This window comes from Zootoca vivipara, chromosome 9 (genome assembly GCF_963506605.1).
Source record: "Zootoca vivipara chromosome 9, rZooViv1.1, whole genome shotgun sequence".
NCBI classification, from domain to species: Eukaryota; Metazoa; Chordata; class Lepidosauria; order Squamata; family Lacertidae; genus Zootoca; species Zootoca vivipara.
This window is the reverse complement of record NC_083284.1, coordinates 35,151,090-35,169,379: the sequence shown is the minus strand read 5'-3', so window position 1 is coordinate 35,169,379 and position 18,290 is coordinate 35,151,090. Positions and strand designations below refer to the sequence as shown.

The following is an 18,290-nucleotide window of genomic DNA, read 5'->3' as shown; positions in this document are numbered from 1 at the left end:
AATGTGCCAAGTCAGCACTCATCTTAGCACCAGTGGAGAATTGTGGCCTGAGGATCCCAAGAAGATTTTCGTCCACAAATACTCAGAGCATAATTAGGTATCATTATATCAGCTAGTGCTGAGGACTGGAAGACCAATAAAAAGGTTTTGTGGGTTACAGAAATCAGCTGAAGTGGTGAGAGATACAACCACTTCCTTTGAAATCTGAATAGGCATACAAAAGCCTCAGAAAGGAACCAAGTATCTGTCTTCATCACTCCTCTGGGGCAGTGTCACTCTTTGCTGGAAAGGGTGACAACAAGAAGACTAAGAAGTTGGAGTTTTGAACCGCACAAAATCTAATGAGTAATGAAATTTAACATTCATCTTTATCAGAAAAGTACAGGAACTAGTGTTTGATGAGGCCTCAAAATCCATTATCTTTGAAAAGCTTCCTCCAAATATTTTGAACTGGGACCAAGTAATAAAAAGTCAAACTTTAATATCTTGGGTTTTGTTTTTGTTTTTTTACTATGGTGCTGATGTATATGAAATGTTTTAAAAAAAGAATTATTTGTAAATATGTTTTTACAATCCTGCAGATATCACTGGGTCTAATCTGTAAAATATATACATATAAATAAATATTATATAAATATAAATATATATATATAATGTTTGTTTAAAATAGAGTATTTTTATTTCATTCTTTAACTCATCCTCACTGCAGTGGTATTGCACTTCAGATGTCTAATTACTAATTTGTACTGTATCCTTGCCAGCAACTTGCTCCATTTTATCCAGATTTTTCTAGTTTACTGTTTTTTACTTTGTACATTGAACATTGCTTATTTCCTTTTAAGAACTGTACAGAGTTCTGGAAAAAAATGTAGAAAGGAACTAATAACATACCAATTTTAAAGAAAATAATAATAAAAGATTGTTATCTGAATCAGTTTAATTATTAGGAGTTTCCCTCTTACCTGATTTGGTTGACTCTGTTTGAGGGACGCAAAAAAGGTGGCGACATTGCTCCTGTAAAAAACAACCTAGAATAAACAAGAAACGACTTTATACCAATGCAGATCATCTGTCCATCTAGCCTGCTGTTGTTTATACGTACTGACAGTTTCATGAGTCTTTCGTGCCTGGCAAAACCAGGGAATGAAGCTAGGATCTTTTGCTTGCAAAACACACATTCTGTAAGACCCAATTCAAACTTAAAGAGAAGGCCCATGGTACTATCCTCCACTGAGCCTGTACCCTCTCAAAACACACACAGGTAATTGCTTGTTTGTAGGCTCCCCCAATTTATATGGGGTGAACGCTCAGGCTGATGCCATGCAGCTACAGCATTGCTTTTCATTGCAACTGGTTTGCCCCTGTTCTTTTCCCAGAGCTTCTTCCTTGCATAAGCTTTACACCTTAGGGAAGGGCCTGATTGGTGGAGGTTGTGGTTTGTATGCAGAAGGTCATAGTTTCAATCCCCAGCATCTTCAGGTAGAACTGGAAGAGAGTGCTGTATGAAGCCCTGGAGAACTACTAGCTGAACCAATGGTCTGACTCCATAGAGGGCTGCTTCCCATGAAGGGAAAGAGATGTGGTAGAGCTTTCAAACAAGACTTCACCTCACACAGGTTAAGAAGGGGAAAGAAGGTACTGTACAATCCCTAGATGGGAATGTATTTGAATATGTTCCATAGAATCACTTTTTTATCATAGCCTCGTACAACCTCACAGCTTGGCTTCCATTTTTGAAGCATTTAACCTGATGTGGTAAGAAGTCAATAACATAAGTAAGCTTGCTCAAATATTAACAGCAGTGACAGTTACTGCACAACGTAAGGAGTTCATAACAAGTGTCTTCCTATAGTAAATCAAGTCTTCCGTCAGAGATAGCCAACATAGTACCCTCCAGCTGTTGTTGCACTACAATTCCCATGAGCCCCAGACAGCATGGCCAATGGTAAGGGATGATGGGATTTGTAGTCCAACTACAGCTGAAGTGCACCATACTTTTACTCGAAAGCGCAGAAGTACTGTGTCATCACTATTTCTGCTTCTTCCTTGCACAGTTTTATTTGACACAAAAATCTCTAGGAAAGGCTGATCTGAGATGTAAAAACATTTGCAGAACTTGCCATATATATATATATATATATATATATATATATATATATATGAAAACCACAAATCTTAATGTGCAGTGCAACAGCAAAATTGGCCAATGATGTTTGGTATAAATAGTTTGGTGTGTGGTGTAGATAGTTCCATTTAATTCATCTAGCTTGATGGAATTTTACAGTCTGCAAGTTCAATGGGAGTTCAGGCTGCTCAATAGTTCACAGAATCAGGCCTTGATTTTTGTATTGAACATTTATTGACATGTGATTAACTGCACAGGCTTCTTTTTTGTTCTCCTTCCCATTTTTTCTAACAAAGATATTAGTTCTCTCATTCCGAGCAACTACATGGCTGGTGCTGTTTTACCAGCTGATAATCAGCTTAACATTGAAGGAAAATGACATTTAAATGGGGGAGTTTCAAAAATGTAGCCCAAAAAGCTTTTGTGGAATTTCCAGTGTTTGCTCAGTTCAAGGCAATGAGAACTGCACATTATTACATAAAGCATTTTGACATTTTCAGCTAATTATAAACTAATTGACATTCAGATAAACTTTTTGAAAGGTACATTTATCTTAAACATTTATGAAATTTTCCATACAATAACCAAGAAGTTGACGAATGGCTGGCTGGCTTCGTGGGATTCTTTATCTCTGATCCCTGCATTGCAGGGGGTTGGACTAGATGGCCCTTGGAGGTCCCTTCCAACACTACAATTCTATGGTTCTGTGACTCAGCGTCTGGGGCACTGTCAAGGAAAAGTATGGTCACTGCCTTACTCCCTAAATTTTCTTCCTGAGATTTGAAACAACCCAGGAATCCAGTGCTTTAAACGCCACTGAACATTCAAAAGAATGATCAATAATCCAGAAATATTAGCCAAATAGATATTAGTCAAAGCAAATGGCTTGTACATGTAGCATAAAGTAATCAAAATATTCTATATTTTGTCTCCTTGGTTCCTGGATATTATTATTATTATTATTATTATTATTATTATTATTATTCTGTACCATATACATATGAGAAGCCAGTGAAATGTATTTATGCTATCTTAAAACATATATGCATTTCAAATAGCCTCTTGCTGCATGGATGAAAGTTTTAAAAAACAAAAACCCTCAGGAAGGTTGTAAATTTTGCATTGCAAGGGAAAACTAGTGAAGAAATTTGCATGCTTGTAATTTGATCCACATAGCTTATTCATCTGATGCCCAAAAGAAGCATATAATTTATTTACACATAGGAATAATCTTTAGATCAGTTTACATAGTTTGTTTCGACCAACCAACAATTTGCAATCCAAGCAGCATCTATCAAGAATATAAAAATGATCCAATTCAAATAAAAAAACAATTGACCTAAAAGTTAGTCGTGAACGGAGGAGAAAAGGATTGCATGTCCCACAAGCAGGCAAAATAAATATGGCAGCTACAGAAAAAAAAAGTCACTGGAGAATTGTGTTTCATAAATAGTTTTCCTTTCATCTGATAGTGTTAGATTTCCCTTCTTGCATATGTTGGGACTCCTGATCAGCTCCTGAGGAACTTCAGGGTTCTCTGGAGTACAGGTTGTGCATCACTGATGCAAAAAACTATTTTGTAATGAGTCCACTGAAATACCAGTCTAACCTTACGTTGCCAGTTCTGCCTTCCAGCAAACGCCAGTTCTAGAGCTTTAACCAGGCAAAGCAGGAGGCCTCACCCAACTGAGTACACCACACTATAGCAGGCACAGACAAACTCAGTTCTCCAGATGTTTTGGGACTACAACTCCCATCATCCCTGGCCACTGGTCCTGTTAGCTAGGGATGATGGGAGTTGTAGTCTCAAAGCATGTGGAGGGCCAAGTTTGCCTATCTCTGCACTAGAGGGAAAGATTCAGTGGCAATAATACTGAGACCATGAATTGTGAGGAATCTTACAAGTTATATAGTCCAACCTCCTGTACAATGCACAATGCAGCTATATCAGGGACAGCTATTTAAAATAAGGTTTAAAAATAAATAAATGTTATGACTACTTTGATTGGAAAAACCCAGTTATGCACAAAGCCATTTGGAAGACAAGGTAAAATGCCGCATAGTTTTGTCTACAGGAGAAGTATTAGGGAAAGAAAGCTGGGCACATATTTATTCCTTCAGAAATTTATAATCTGCCATTCCTTCACGGTTACCAGGGCTGTTCACAAAAATGAAGGCAACCAAAAGAAAACAATAAAACCACTGCAACCATTCAGTAAATATGATTAAAACAGCAGAACACAACAGAACATTACAAAGTAATTCAAGAGATATTGAATAGGACTGACCAAATGAAGTCTTTTTGCCTGGCTCTTCAAATGCACAACCATGGGCACCCGCTGAACTTTTCTGCGGCGGGTGTTCTATAGACAGGGGGCCACAACCAAAAATACCCTCTCACCATTTCCATCAGACTAACCTTTAAAAGTGAGAGCACCCCGGAAAAGCCTCCAGAAGATGGCTTCTACCTATGGTCAGGCTCACAGCTTTGTGATGGGTCATTCACACATGGAAAGATTGTGCAGTTGTTCCACTGTGTTTTGTTTTAAAACCTGAGCTCTGAAAACAAGCAGAAATGGGAGAATGGGTAAAGATGTCTCACTCATGACATCGTGCAGATGCCCTGTAAAAAGTGACTGAACGGATTCTGGCTATAATAATAGCTTTAGCTGCAAGCATGGAAGTTACAGAGAAGCAGCCTGAGTTACGTTTTGCATTTTAATGACCTTAGTAGAAATTCTGGAGACCCACAGACAGTTGGTGGCCTCCTCATGTACTTCATTCTTAGCCTTCCTGTGAGTAAGGCACTAAATAAAGTGACGGCCAGGGGATGACCAGATTCACATGTCCTCTGTGCTAAAAGAACAGTAAAAGTTCTGCACTAAGAAAAGCAGCGGACTTTGAAAGCTCCCAGATTTTGGTGTACCGGTTCTGGGATACTGATAATTAGTTACAAACAAGTAGTAGAGACTTTCACCCTCAATAGGCCTTCACATGAGGAAAGGTTTGATGACAGCTAGAAACCAATAGGCAAAAGGAATTCGCCCCTGGCTGGGAAGTTGGTGGGGGTCAGCAACCTAAGGCCCATGGGCCATAAGCGGCTCATGGGGGTCATTTAACCGGCCATGGACCCCCACCACCTACTCAGTCGGCTCCCGTGCACTGCGCTAAACCGGCACGGAGCAGAGCGGGGACCGCATTCTGCAATGCTGGCCGGCTTCCCATTGCAGGAAGCTCCTGCAGCCAATGGGAAGCTGCGTATGCCTCCTCCACACCAGAAGGAGCACCAGAAATAGCGTTTGCGCATGCATGCATGCGTGCACACTCCGGCCCACCGTGGCATCTGCAGGACCGTGAACTGGCCCAAAACTTTGCTGACCCCTGATCTACCCACTGCCATTAATCTGAGAGCAGCTCTTTAGGATCCCAGCAGCCTTCTATAGGCAAACTACTATTGTTCAATTGAGCTATCACAGCATCTCCTCAGTTCCATATAGCAACACCCTAAAATGTACAGTCTCTACTGCCTCACAAGTCTGAACTGAATTAACGGGCTAATAATAATTCTTTGGGCTAGTGGAAATATTACAGCTCCGATGCAAATGCCACTTCTCATTGCGCCACATAGCAGCTGTCACCACATGGTAAGGTGTTAACATGCAGCAGAAGAAAACACAGATGGGGCAATGACTCTACACCCTTGTAAATGGACAATTTTAGGAGAGAAAACACCAGAAATCAGGTGACCTATTAAATGCCTGCTAACTGCTGCAAACAGTTTCTACCTGATGACAGCCATCTATGGTCATGGCCTGGGGGGGGGGATTTCCAAGATCATTCACTGGCCCTTCCAGCTCCCCTGGGGCTTTTGATCAGAATGTACCAAAAAAAGCCCATTTCCTTAGCTGAGCTCACTTGCTGAAAATCCACCTACTGCTGTGATTCGTTTCTTTCTTCTTCCAGCATTTTCTGCTTGGTTTAATCCTTTCTTGTCATGCACGCAGATGGTTGTGGTAGGCTAGCAGCTTGTCTTGCTGCACCTTCCTACTATAGTGTCTATTGCTAGGTGTTCCAGAGGTCACATTGCCCAACTGCTCATTCCCAGCACATATGCTGAGTGGGGAAGGATATTATAGGTGCTTTGTAGCTATGTGTCTTGTGGGAGCAGCAAAATAAGCAGATCATGGGCCATGAGTTTTCTTAAGCACATTAAAACCTATGATCCTCCAACTGAATGTACCACAACAAACTCATTGGAACCAGCTGAACCAGCAACGGAGGCTTCAAATACTGTTCTGACAAGTTTAGTATAGTACTGAAAGTTTGAGGAAGACAGGGTTTTCCTGATTTGCCTAAAGAAAACCCCCACACAATTATTTAAGGTGTTTGCCCAAAAGATATTGTATTATTAAAACAAACATGGCAAAACAACCAGAGGAATCCAAATTCATACAATGGTACATCTCTATGTGAAATTAATTTTCAATTATTTCATTTAAATGGCTTGAACAAAGTTTGCTTAAAATTGACATAGACCAGACCAGCAGTTAATGAAATCAAGCTGAACATGAAGCATTTTCTTTACTATTAGATAAATGATAGCCAGCCCCATCAGTATGCATGCTACCTTCAAGAATGAAGTGCAAAATGGAATCATAGACTTGTTGAGTTGGAAGGGAGCCCAAGGGCCATGTAGGCCTGCAATTCAGGAATCTTTTTGCCCAATGTGGGGCTCAAACCCACGGCCCTGAGATCAAGAGTCTCATGCTCTAATGACAGAGCTACCGGTATTTTCTGGATAGGGCTTGGAAGGTTTTGGACATTTCCAGGCAGCTGGTAGTATGTTAAAAGTACTTAGAACCACCTCTGAGTCTCCCATGCACCCTGGAAGTGGCTGTCTAGCACATTACTTGCTAGTAGTGGTGGCGGCAAGCAACAACAGGCATCCAATCTGGAATAGGCAGCTGCAAGTCTGCCAATTAAATTACCCCCAACATAGTGTCACTCACGACACTGTTGGCAAATAGATAGATAGATGATAGATAGATAGATAGATAGATAGATAGATAGATAGATAGATAGATAGACCCTGCCCTCCCTGGCCAGGGCTGGGCTCAGGGCGGTTAACACCAAATATGAATTACAATAAAACATAATAGGAGGGGGGGAACCCAACAACAACAAAGTTAATTAAAATACAGCTTAAAATACATCTTAAAATGCAGCCTCATTTTAATAGTAGCCCATAAATCAAGACCATAAAGGGAGAAAACATCAGATATTCACCCGAGCCAGCTATCCATGCTGGTCCTACATGTGCCAGCAAAAAAGCCAAGGGAAAATTTATATACCAAATCCCATATAAGGGGTCAGAGTGAGTCTAAGCCGAAGGCCAGGCGGAACAGCTCCATCTTGCAGGCCCTGCGAAAAGATGTCAAATCCCACAGGGCCCTAGTCTCTTGTGACCAGGGCCGGCTCTAGGTTGAGTCCTGGTGGCCCGGGGCGCCAGGCCGGATAGGCAGGGCGCTGCGCGGCAAAGCCGCGTGGAAGCCATGCTGCGCCCTGCAAGGGCGGGGGCGCCGGAGCGATCTCCGCCCCTCAGCGCCAGGGCGCGTGACCTGCTTGAGACTGCCCTGCTTGTGACAGAGCATTCCACCAAGTCGGGGCCAGTGCTGAAAAGGCCCTGGCCCTAGTTGAAACCAATCTAACCTCCTTGAGGCTTGGGACTTCTAAAGTGTTCTTATTTATGGACCTTAAGGTCCTCTGCAGGGCATAACAGGAGAGGCGGTCCTGTAGGACCCAAGAGTAAGAGCTGTGATTTTAATTTTCCACATGCCCCAAAATGACATAATGCCACAGGCATTGTGGGTAATTTAAATGGCGGGTGGGTCACAGACCCAGTCAGCCAGTGAGGGGCACAGGGTCAGGGCCAGCAACAGACCCAAGAGAAGGATGGAAGGATCTGTCAACTTCGGTTCTCTCAATTTCTCATTTTTAAATTTTAAATTCAGTCCTCCACATTTTGTATCACTCTGTGATATATATATATATATATATATATATATATATATATATATACTCATGAAAATTCAGCAAAGTAAATTTCTCCTAATATGCAAATTTTGTACATAGTTTAAACTAACGTATACATTTTTGCTATGCAATTTCCGCTACTAAAGAGCATTTTTGAATGTCATTTGCACTAATATCTTCATTTTATGCACACTTTCCCCTTAACATATGCATTTTTGTAAACATTGTTTGGTTGGAGAACTGCACCACAAAACTCAGATGGGTGCAAATTTCAAATGATTGCTGTGCTTCAGTTTGCATATTGCTTTGTAAAGTGAGAATTTGATAGAATCACCTTTAAATGTACACAGAATCAAATTTCTCCTCAAACCATTAACCCAAGGTAACTAGATGCTGACAGTGGCCATGCTTAGCATTTATATAGCACTTTAGTGTGTTGGACGTACTTCAAGTAATGCTAACAGTGTCCCTTTATGGTGAGCCAGTACAAGCATATTGTGGATTGGAAAGTGGCTTGCCAACTGAATTGAAGAGTAAGGCAAGAATCAAAATAGGAACTTCCCAGTTCACAGCTCAGTATACCAACCGCTACAGTATACCAGCTGAACAGCAGTTGTAAGGAAACCTTAGAGTTATCACAAGTACCCATCAAGTGTAACAAATTATTTTTTTTTCCCCAAGACGTTGAACCTTCTTTTTGTGACCTTTTCTGCATAGAGCACTTATTAATCCAAAAATAAATGAAAATCGTCCAGGCTATCCTGTATGTACATTTCTAGCATTTGTATAACCTGAAATACTATATGGGGCAAAATGTGCAGGTACTATTCTTCTCATTTGTTTAGTGAGCTTTGGTCAGGTTAGACATTCAATAAAGCAGTTGTACTGAGAAAACCTCCATCCGGTTTACTCCCTAGTAAGCATGCTTGGGATAAGACCTATCTTAACACACGGTTTTGGGAATGTGTTGCGATCTCCTCCATAAACTTACTAAGCAATAAAAGCAACATACCTATTTCCAGTAGCACAGCCGAATTGTCCCACTATTGAAAAACAAAGTCCAGATGTATAAGCCACATTCTTTTTGCACAGCGGACAGAGAAGTTATAACTGCTCTTGGAAAATCTCCCTTTTGTTAAATAGTGCCAGTGCATTCCAAGGAAGCAGATTTTCATGTTATTATCTCTTCTCCCATCACCCTTTTGATTTTTCTCCCAGCACTCTTTTGGTTTTTGAACTAATAAATATTACATCTGTACACAAACGCTTTCTTCCCAACCTAACAATGTGCCTAAGGAAAAAGTTGTACAAATGATCAGCCATTCTTAAAGTGCTCCCAAAACCTAATATGAGAGCTATGCAATGAAATATACATGAGCCCTAATAGGCAAAGCTGTCTCTAGGTAAGACTTTCAGCGACAATATATCAGCTCCTAGGCTCTGCAACACTGGGGAGATCCATACCCTCCATTTCAAGCACAATCAAGGCACATGACTGCCTCCTCAAAGAATACTGGGAACTGTAGCTTTCCCCCTCACTGAGCTACAATTCCCATCATCACCAGTTCCCAGGATTCTTTAGGGAAGTCATGTGCTTTAAATGTGCATAATTAGAGTAATTAGCTGTCCTGCTAAAAGGGAAGCTGTCCTCTTTGCACAGATGTCATTTTGAGTAAAGAGAAAGCTAAACAGGCTACTTTTTAAAAAAAAAACTAAAACTGCAAAGTTCACATTACATTACAAAATTATTGTGACTGAAAGAGATTGTTTCTGGTTCTGTGGAATTTCCCCCAGCAACAACTCAAGCCCATTGCATGGTTGTTCTCCTTAAAAAATAATTAATAAATAAATCATGATAACAAAGAAAAAATTAATTGAGTAGGTGTGTATAGGAATGGCATTTTCTTGATAAATGGAAAAAACTATGGACAAAAAAATATAAAATTTACAGCTTGAGATAACCTTATGAAAATGCAATACGTATATGACCCCTGTAAAACTGGCAAAAATTAATAAAACCCATAATAATAAGTGTTGGAGGCATAAAAACCAAGTTGGAACCTTCTACCACATGTGGTGGGCATGCCCAGAGATTTAAAAATTCTGGGACATGACCTACGAAGAATTAAAGAAACTATTAAAAACTACATTTTGTAAAAAATAAAAAAAGCCTAAGCATTTCTTCTGGGAATTCTGACAGACAATCTCCCCAAAGGAAAAATAAGACTATTTCTCTATGCTACATCAGCAGCAAGAATATTAGTGGCTAAATATTGGAGGAAGAACACATACCCACCAAAGAGGAGTGGTTGTGCAAGCTGTGTGAGTACTTGGAACTTGTGAAGCTGACAGATATAATAAGAGACAAGTCAAATAAGACAGTTAAGAAAGAATGGGAATACCTAAATAACTACCGGTATTTGATAAGTCAAGGTTCAGAAGTGAAGACCTGGTTGTGTCTAGAATAACTCTGCAAAAGTTTTTTTTTTAAAAAAAAAAAAAAGCTCCAATACCAAGATGAGGGATGCACTAAAATACAGATAAGTTAGCTTCAATTAGGAATAATTAACTGTTGTGAGACTGACAGAAGCCCAAAGAACGAAAACACGAAAAACACGAAAAATTAAATATTTAAGAAATGACAGTCTATTAGGAAAATGGATGACACGGAAGAGGTAATTGTTTAAAATATATGTGTTTGATCTGTAAAGTATTAGTTTAATAATGAATTACTTAATGTCGTTTTATTTATTATTTTCTTTTTTCTTTATTAAAATTTAACTATTGGTGTATGATATTTACTTACGTTTCTTTTTTTATTTCTTTGTAACCTCTTAATTTCTTTTTTTCTTTTTCAAGTTTGTAAGTTTTGATTTGTACGTATTTGCAATAATAATAAAAAAAGGAATGGCATTTTCCCAGCCACAAATGTGCAGTTAGTGGCAGGAACATGCAATATCCCCAAAACAAAAGCACTGTCTTGATGGAAGACATCTAGAACTTGCGCCAGGGCTGTGGAACCCCTTTCAGCTTGAGGTCCACATTCCCTCATGGGTGCCTTTCCAGGATCTGCATGCAAGGGGTGAGGAGGCCCAGAGACAAAAAGTGGGTGAGGTGACTTTTTTTCTTTCACCCAGTAGGTTGCATTCCAACCATGCAAAAATCAGAGGTTTCTACAGTCACGCTTACACTCTCACACACCCTGCTGTCTCCCATCCAGGTAAGCAAGAGGTACTATCACAATTTAAGGACACATTCAAGCTAGTTGAAGGTGTTTGAGGGAGTGGAGCATGGCCAGTGAATGGCTTGGCCTATGGAAAGGAGGTATGGCTTCTGGATGAAGCATAGCCTGGAGAAGATTCCCAAGGGCCAGAGAGAGAGGCCTGGAGTCTCAGCTTCCTACCTGTGTCCCATGCAATAAATAACTATGCTACTGTAAGGAAAGATGCTTGGACCTCTCAGAAGAATGGAGTACAGTGGAACCTCTACTTACGTACGATTCCAGTTATGACTTTCAGTAGGTGCTTCGACTTATGAACTTTCCTCTAGATACAAACAGAGGCCTTGCCAGCAGCCCGGAGCTCGCCCAGCCGGCTGCGGAGCAGCGCTGGAGCCTCTGCCGCCAGGGAGAGGCTTCGGTTTGCTTATCCCACCAGCTGCGGAGCAGTGCTGAGGCCTCTGCTGCTGGGGAGAGGGCCCCCATCCCACCTCCAAAGCTGTTAAAGAGGTGCCACCTGCAAGAGGCAGAGCAGGGTGCACTGCAGCCCCAAACCCTGCCAAAGAAGTAACCTGAGGAAGTCCAGAGAAGAACCTGGCTTGGCGGGGGGGGTGACCCTGGCTGAAGTGAATCAGCTCTTTACTGACCCCTGCCCCACCCCCAGTTTGTAGCCAGGTAAGCCCACCCACCCTCAGTGCATATAAGAAAAATAAATGTTAGTTTTTAAATCTACAATACTGTCTTATTTGTTTTATAGTACAGTAAATTTATTATTGCCTTCATTTTATGGATCTATGGTCTCGTTAGTAAAATCCATGTTAAATTGCTGTTTTAGGGGGTGTTTTTCATCAATTCGCTTTTCCATTACTTTCTATGGAAAAGTGTGCCTCTACTTATGTACATTTCTAATTATGACCGGACCTCCAGAATGGATTATGGTTGTAAGTGGAGGTTCCACTGTATTATTGATGCCACCTTTCAATGCCAACAATAATTTGACAGTGCTCAGGGATATACTAAAACCAGGAATTTCATAGCATTCACTGACTCTACCGTTCATTGTTTTTTGGCTCTGCCCACCGGCATGCTCTCTTTCTCCTCCATCCCAGCCAAGCTAGAGTAACTCTTTGCTGACCTCATTGAGGAGGCAAATCTCAGCAGGGTGCTAAACTCTTGCAACAAGAGAGCAGATGGCTGGGCTGGGCAAGTACAGCCAAAAGAGATTTAAATATAAACTCTGTTGAATCAAGTAATCGCTTTTGAGGGTGTTATTCTGACAAAGCTGGAAGGGTTTGCCTCAATAACATAAAATAGAAGTGTGGAGCTTTGGATAAGGTAATTTCTGTAGTCTGCTGTAAGAACCTTACTTCCAAAGACCCTCAAATGTAGGACAACTTCCAGAAAGGGTTATCTGTGTAAGTTTGTTGCAGCAGCTGGATCAAAGAAAGAAAACGTCCAAAGCAAAAGGAGAAAACTGGTGGAGGAAAGAGTGGCATGCCTTCATTTTTAAGGTTACTCATTGTATGGTCCATGCACTAACATGTTTTAGAAATATTTTGCTAAGGGAGGTGCTTAACATTGACTAGCCTACTTATTTCCTCTATTTTTAAAATATTTAATATATTTATTTCCTCTATTTAAATATGCAAATATTTTAAGGATGATGTTAGGCTATTTGTCTCTGCCAAGATACACTAGTCAATGGGTTCTGCTTCTCCATGGTGAACAACTAGGAACATAGGAAGCTGCCTGACAAAACCAGACTGTTGGTCAGTGCAACTGATTGGCACAAGAGAAGACCAAGCATCACTGCCAAGACCTCCAGCGTTATAGAATCATGATGAAAACCATGCTGATATAACAATACATTTGGGTGATTGTTCTGCCCTCATGATTAGTGTCAGTAAATATGTCTTATATAGAAGTGTGTTGTTCATGGAATCATAGAGTTGGGGGGGGGAAATGTAGTATAAACACTGACAACTGGGAAACACTGGCCTGTGAATGCTCCAATTGGAGAACAGCCTTTATCAAAGGTGTCATGGACTGTGAAGACGCTTGAACTCAGGACGAAAGGGAGAAACGAGCTAAGAGGAAAGTACGTTTGGCAACTCTCACCATAATCAATTCCCGTCTGGAAACAATGTCCCCACTGTGGAAGGACATGTGGATCCAGAATTGGCCTCCACAGTCAGTTACGGACTCACTGTTAAGACCGTGTTCATGGAAGACGATCTTATTCGGCTACAAGTGATTGCCAAAGAAGAAGAGAGTTGGAAGGGATCATGAGGGACAGTCAGAGAAACACATCTTCTATACTCAAAGGTACTTAAAAACTAACGAGTGAGTGACTTCCTATAGTTTGAATAGTACTTGTTAATGTTTTCTGTTTATATTTTCTTTCCAGCCGGTGAACTCAGAGTCGATTGTTCCTCAGCACAATGCACAGCCTTCTTATTACCAGTTTTAAACTATTAATCCAAAGATTTTCACCAATCTTTAAATTTTATTTACATCTTTCCATTGCGCAGTGCTTCCCTTTTTCTGTCCTGTCATATTTCTTCTCTAGTTAACCACTCTGTTCTCTAATCAGTATACATCCCTTCTACACAAATCTTCCTTTGTACAGTATCTCCCACTGTCCTCAGACATCTTCCATCTCTGTGAGGGATGCTCATCCTTCCAGCCTCTGCTGCCTCATAAAATTATTGTATTTTTAAAATCTAGAGAACCATCAAGCATGTCAGTTTCATGACATGTCAGTTTCATGACATAGGAGCCGGCCTCCCATCCAGGCTGCTGGGTTGCCTAGCAACCTATTTCTCACTTCTCTGATGAGTCATTTGCCTATTGCAATGCCTTGCTGATGTAAGCACAAGCAAGGAAAACAATATTGCAATGGCAATATGTGTGCATATTATTAGTCCTATACAAAGGTTTGTCCACCACGTTGCTGCCACCTTAACTGTTTCAAAGAAGCAGATTTCTAGGCCTTTTGCCTTCTGAATATGGATACGTGCACCACTTTGCAGTTAAACAATGAGACATTTTGACCTGTGTTTTCACACTCCAAAGCTAAGCAAATGGATGCTTTGTCTTCTGAGGTGACAAACAAGGTTCTGAACTTGTTCCATTTCAAAGATGCAGCCAACAAGCCTGCCTGCCTCTCCACAACTGAGAGAAAACAATATGCATGCTTACAATTTTAAAAATCAGAAAGGATGTAAGTATTCTGCTTTTAGAATGTGGCTTTTTAGGGCGGGGGTTATTGGGTTACTGCTTTTGGTTTGGTTTTTTATGTTGTGGTCTTGTTGTGAACCGCCCTGTGACCTTTGGGTATAGGGCGGTGTATAAGTTGAATTAATAATAATAATAATAATAATAATAATAATAATAATAATAAGTCAATTTTTCAATGAGTGCCACCCTTGCAAACTCTTTCCCCTGTTTTCTCCTCTTTTTAAAAAATAACTCCACAAGCCAGAGAAAAGGAAGTCCACCTTTACACAGGGCCGTCTAACCCATAGGTGCTAGGGGTGCAGGGCACTCAGGCACCGGGCTCTCAGGGGTGCCAGGCCGAGAGTCTGGGGCCCGAGAGTTGAGTCCGGGGAAGAGCCCACCTGTCAGTCGGAGCGCCGCGAGTTCGGGGGCGACCGAGCCAGAGAGACGGCCGGCCAGCTCTGCCCTCCTGCGCACCTGGGCGACTGAGGGGGGGCGCTGGGCAGATCTTTGCACCCTGGCGTCACATATGCTTAAGACAGCCGTGCCTGCAAGTTCTTTCCCAGATGATCAGAAAAATGCACAGATGTTGGGCACTTCTGGAATGTCACTATTTTGTGGATGGAATTCAACTGCATACTGGCAATTTGAGATTACGCAATTGAAGCTGATTTGGTGCTCTTGCACAACAAACCCACTTGTCAATGTAACACGTTGAGGTCTTGAGCAGCACTGGGAAAATGACAAATACTCCACTACTGCTGCCTGATAATCAGGGTACAACCATGGAAAAACCCACTCTTCCTGCTGTTGTTGTTGTTTTACTATTGTATAGAACCAAATTTTTTATTAAAAAAATAATCTTAAAAATCTTAAAAACACAACATAATATACATGTTGTTAAACCCGAGAAATGTGAACCATCATTAAGTTGTATAATATATCACTCTTCGGAGTGAGGAAACAGCTTTGCTCCAGGAGAGAATCCTGCTATTTGCAAATCTCCCCATCCTCTATCTTTTATATTTATAAGTGAGGTTGGATGAGAGTCCAAGTGGTATCTTTGCATGGGACAGGGCAAACAGACAGTAAAAGCATTGGGGGGAAAGACCAACTGACTCAGGGTTATGGGTTCAAGCCCCATGTTGGGCAAAAGATTCCTGCATTGCAAGGAATTGGACTAGATGATCCTCATGGTCCCTTCCACCTCCACAATTGCTATAATTCTACAGAATCATAGAATTATGTATTCAGTGATCTGTGTTTGCCTGAGCTTGAGTCTGGACCATAGCTGCCAAGTTTTCCCTTTTCTCACGAGGAAGCCTATTCAGCATAATGGAATTTCCCTTAAAAAAAAGGGATAACTTGGCAGCTATGGTCTGGACTAAGGATTCTGAGCTCCTGTGTTCGGATTCGATACATGGTGTCCAATCACAGAACATTTCAGGATTTGAGCCTCTGCCATTGGCCCTTGAACTCTGAGTCATGATTTGCAGCTTGGAAGTTTAGACAGCCAATCACGTTGGGAGTGGGTGTGGCCCAGGCTTTCAGGAATGTATATAAGCATTTGCTTTGCCCGTTTCCCAGTTATGTAGTTCAATAAAAGTTCTTGCTGTTATCGCTGTGTCTTGCCTCGTGGGAACCCACCCACACTTCACATAGTTCCCTGAAGTGGTGAGGCAACTCCTAGGACATCATAGCTGGAATCATAGCTGGTTAAAAATAGGCACAGGCGGTATAGTCCAATGTGCTGAAGTATCACAGCTGGGATGTGCAAAACTAAAAGCAAAAATATGTTTTTTAAAATTCACAAGATGTCATTGGCATAGATGAGTTGTGTCGCGCCCACTGCAGGTGATCTCCCGGGCACCATCCGTTAGATGTCTGCAATGCTCCTGCAGCCATATTCACAGCACATGTAGCAGCAATGAATCTCATTTTCCAAATGACAGAGGATTAATTGCAGTTTTGATGCTAGAAAAAGACACTACCTCTAAAAGAGAACTACTTCAGCAATGATAAATGTTCGGATTCCATGCAACCATGCATTTAATGTGAAATGTATTGGATAATCGAGAAAGATCTCCGAGGCTGCAATCCTATGTTCTCTCTCACCTTGGAATATAGGGGGGGGAGTATTTCTGAATAAAAATGCACAATATTGCATTGCAAAAGGAGTATGCTCAGGAATAAGAATGCCTATAATTTATACCGCGTGCATTAATTGCTTCAGGTACACATTATCTCAATAATCTTTACAACAGGCCTGTAGTGTTATTACCCCTATGTTTCATAGGAAAGCTGAAACTGAGTATATAAGAACATCATAAAAAGAGCCCTGCTAAGTCAAACCAAAGGTCCAGCATTCTTTTTTCACACTGGCCAAGCAAGTTGCCTATGGGAAGCCTGCAATCAGGGAGGAAAGCAGGGCATGATCTGAATAGCACTCTCCCCACTTGGTGGGATCAGGTACAATTTAAGCTATTGACTTCCCAGCTCTCAACATTAGTTCTCATACCTTAAAATTCTAACTAAGATTTTTAGTCAACTTTGCCTGGGAAATAATGGCCAGTCAGGGTGCCCTTGGCCATCTATTTAGCTAAAGCAGGGGTGGGAGGGCCTTCTGCCATCCAATGTTGCAGGATTTCAACTCCCATCATCTCTGACCTTTGGTTATGGTGGCTGCAACTGATGGGAATTGGGAGTCCAACAAGCTCCCAAGGGCCACAAGCTCCCACCTGTGAATTGTAAGCCATCCTGGGAACTGAAGGGCAGTATATAAAACCTACATATAACAAGCAGGCAAGCAAAAACTATTTCTGGGTTACTGGTTTTGCTTCTCCCTCTCAGCTGCTTTATAATGCAAACATATGGAACCCAGTTGCAGAGGGAAAGTGGTGGGCAGAGAAAGGGTTAAGCCTTCTTCTTCCTGCGTACCATTTTCTTCCTCACCTTCAACTCTCCCCTTGTTGCATACGTGCCAACTCCTATGGGCTGAGGTTTCTTCCACCCCCTCAATATTGTTTAGCAGGGAGCTCAGCCAAACACCAAGCTAGATGTGGCGCAGCATCAGTGGCAAGCTCCTCCTGAGCATGAGAGAGGAGGAGCCACAGCCATTCGTGCAGCAAGGTGCTGGGCTAGGTGCTCAGTCTCCCCCCAGTGATGCACGCACAACATGTGCCACGTGTGTGATGTGCATGGCATCGCATGTGTGACGTGACAATGCCCTCCCCCATCGTTGCCCAAAGCTGGCACTTTTGCCTTGTTGACACCATTTCACAGTGGAATAAGTCCAACTTGCTTCTGTCCAACCTTGTTTGTTCTATCAGTGTTCCAGAAGCTATTCCCAGAGCTTGGACACTTTTTGTAAGAAATAAATTCCTGTTTTTCTCTACTACCTGCATGCATGGTGCTTTACAGACTGCAAGAAGACAAGGAGCTTACAATGTAAACCTTATGGTCATAGATATGTTTTATATAACAACTATACTGGAACTGGTCATGTGTCCCAATATTTATTTCTTCTGTATTATTGCAGCTACGCTGAATGGTGCGCATGTTCAGTTATATATTGACAACAAAATTAAAGAATCTAGTCCATCCCATTTCCAGTACAAACTCAGCTTCAGAAACAGAGCGTCTCTCCATTCAGTTCCCTCAAACATAACTGAAAACTTTAAGCTGCACATCTTTCAC

General features: G+C 41.4%; 1 long non-coding RNA gene across 2 annotated transcripts in view; it reads right to left on the bottom strand.

The window, feature by feature from the left end:
* LOC132592635 (uncharacterized) overlaps nt 1-18,290 on the bottom strand; it is a 40,708-nt gene that overhangs the window by 1,951 nt on the left and 20,467 nt on the right. For both annotated transcript variants that reach the window (XR_009558129.1, XR_009558128.1), the window contains exons 2-3: nt 4,545-4,684; nt 963-1,028 (exon numbers count right to left, since the gene is read on the bottom strand). This is a non-coding gene — a long non-coding RNA (uncharacterized LOC132592635). The remainder of the gene's footprint in view (nt 1-962; nt 1,029-4,544; nt 4,685-18,290) is intronic.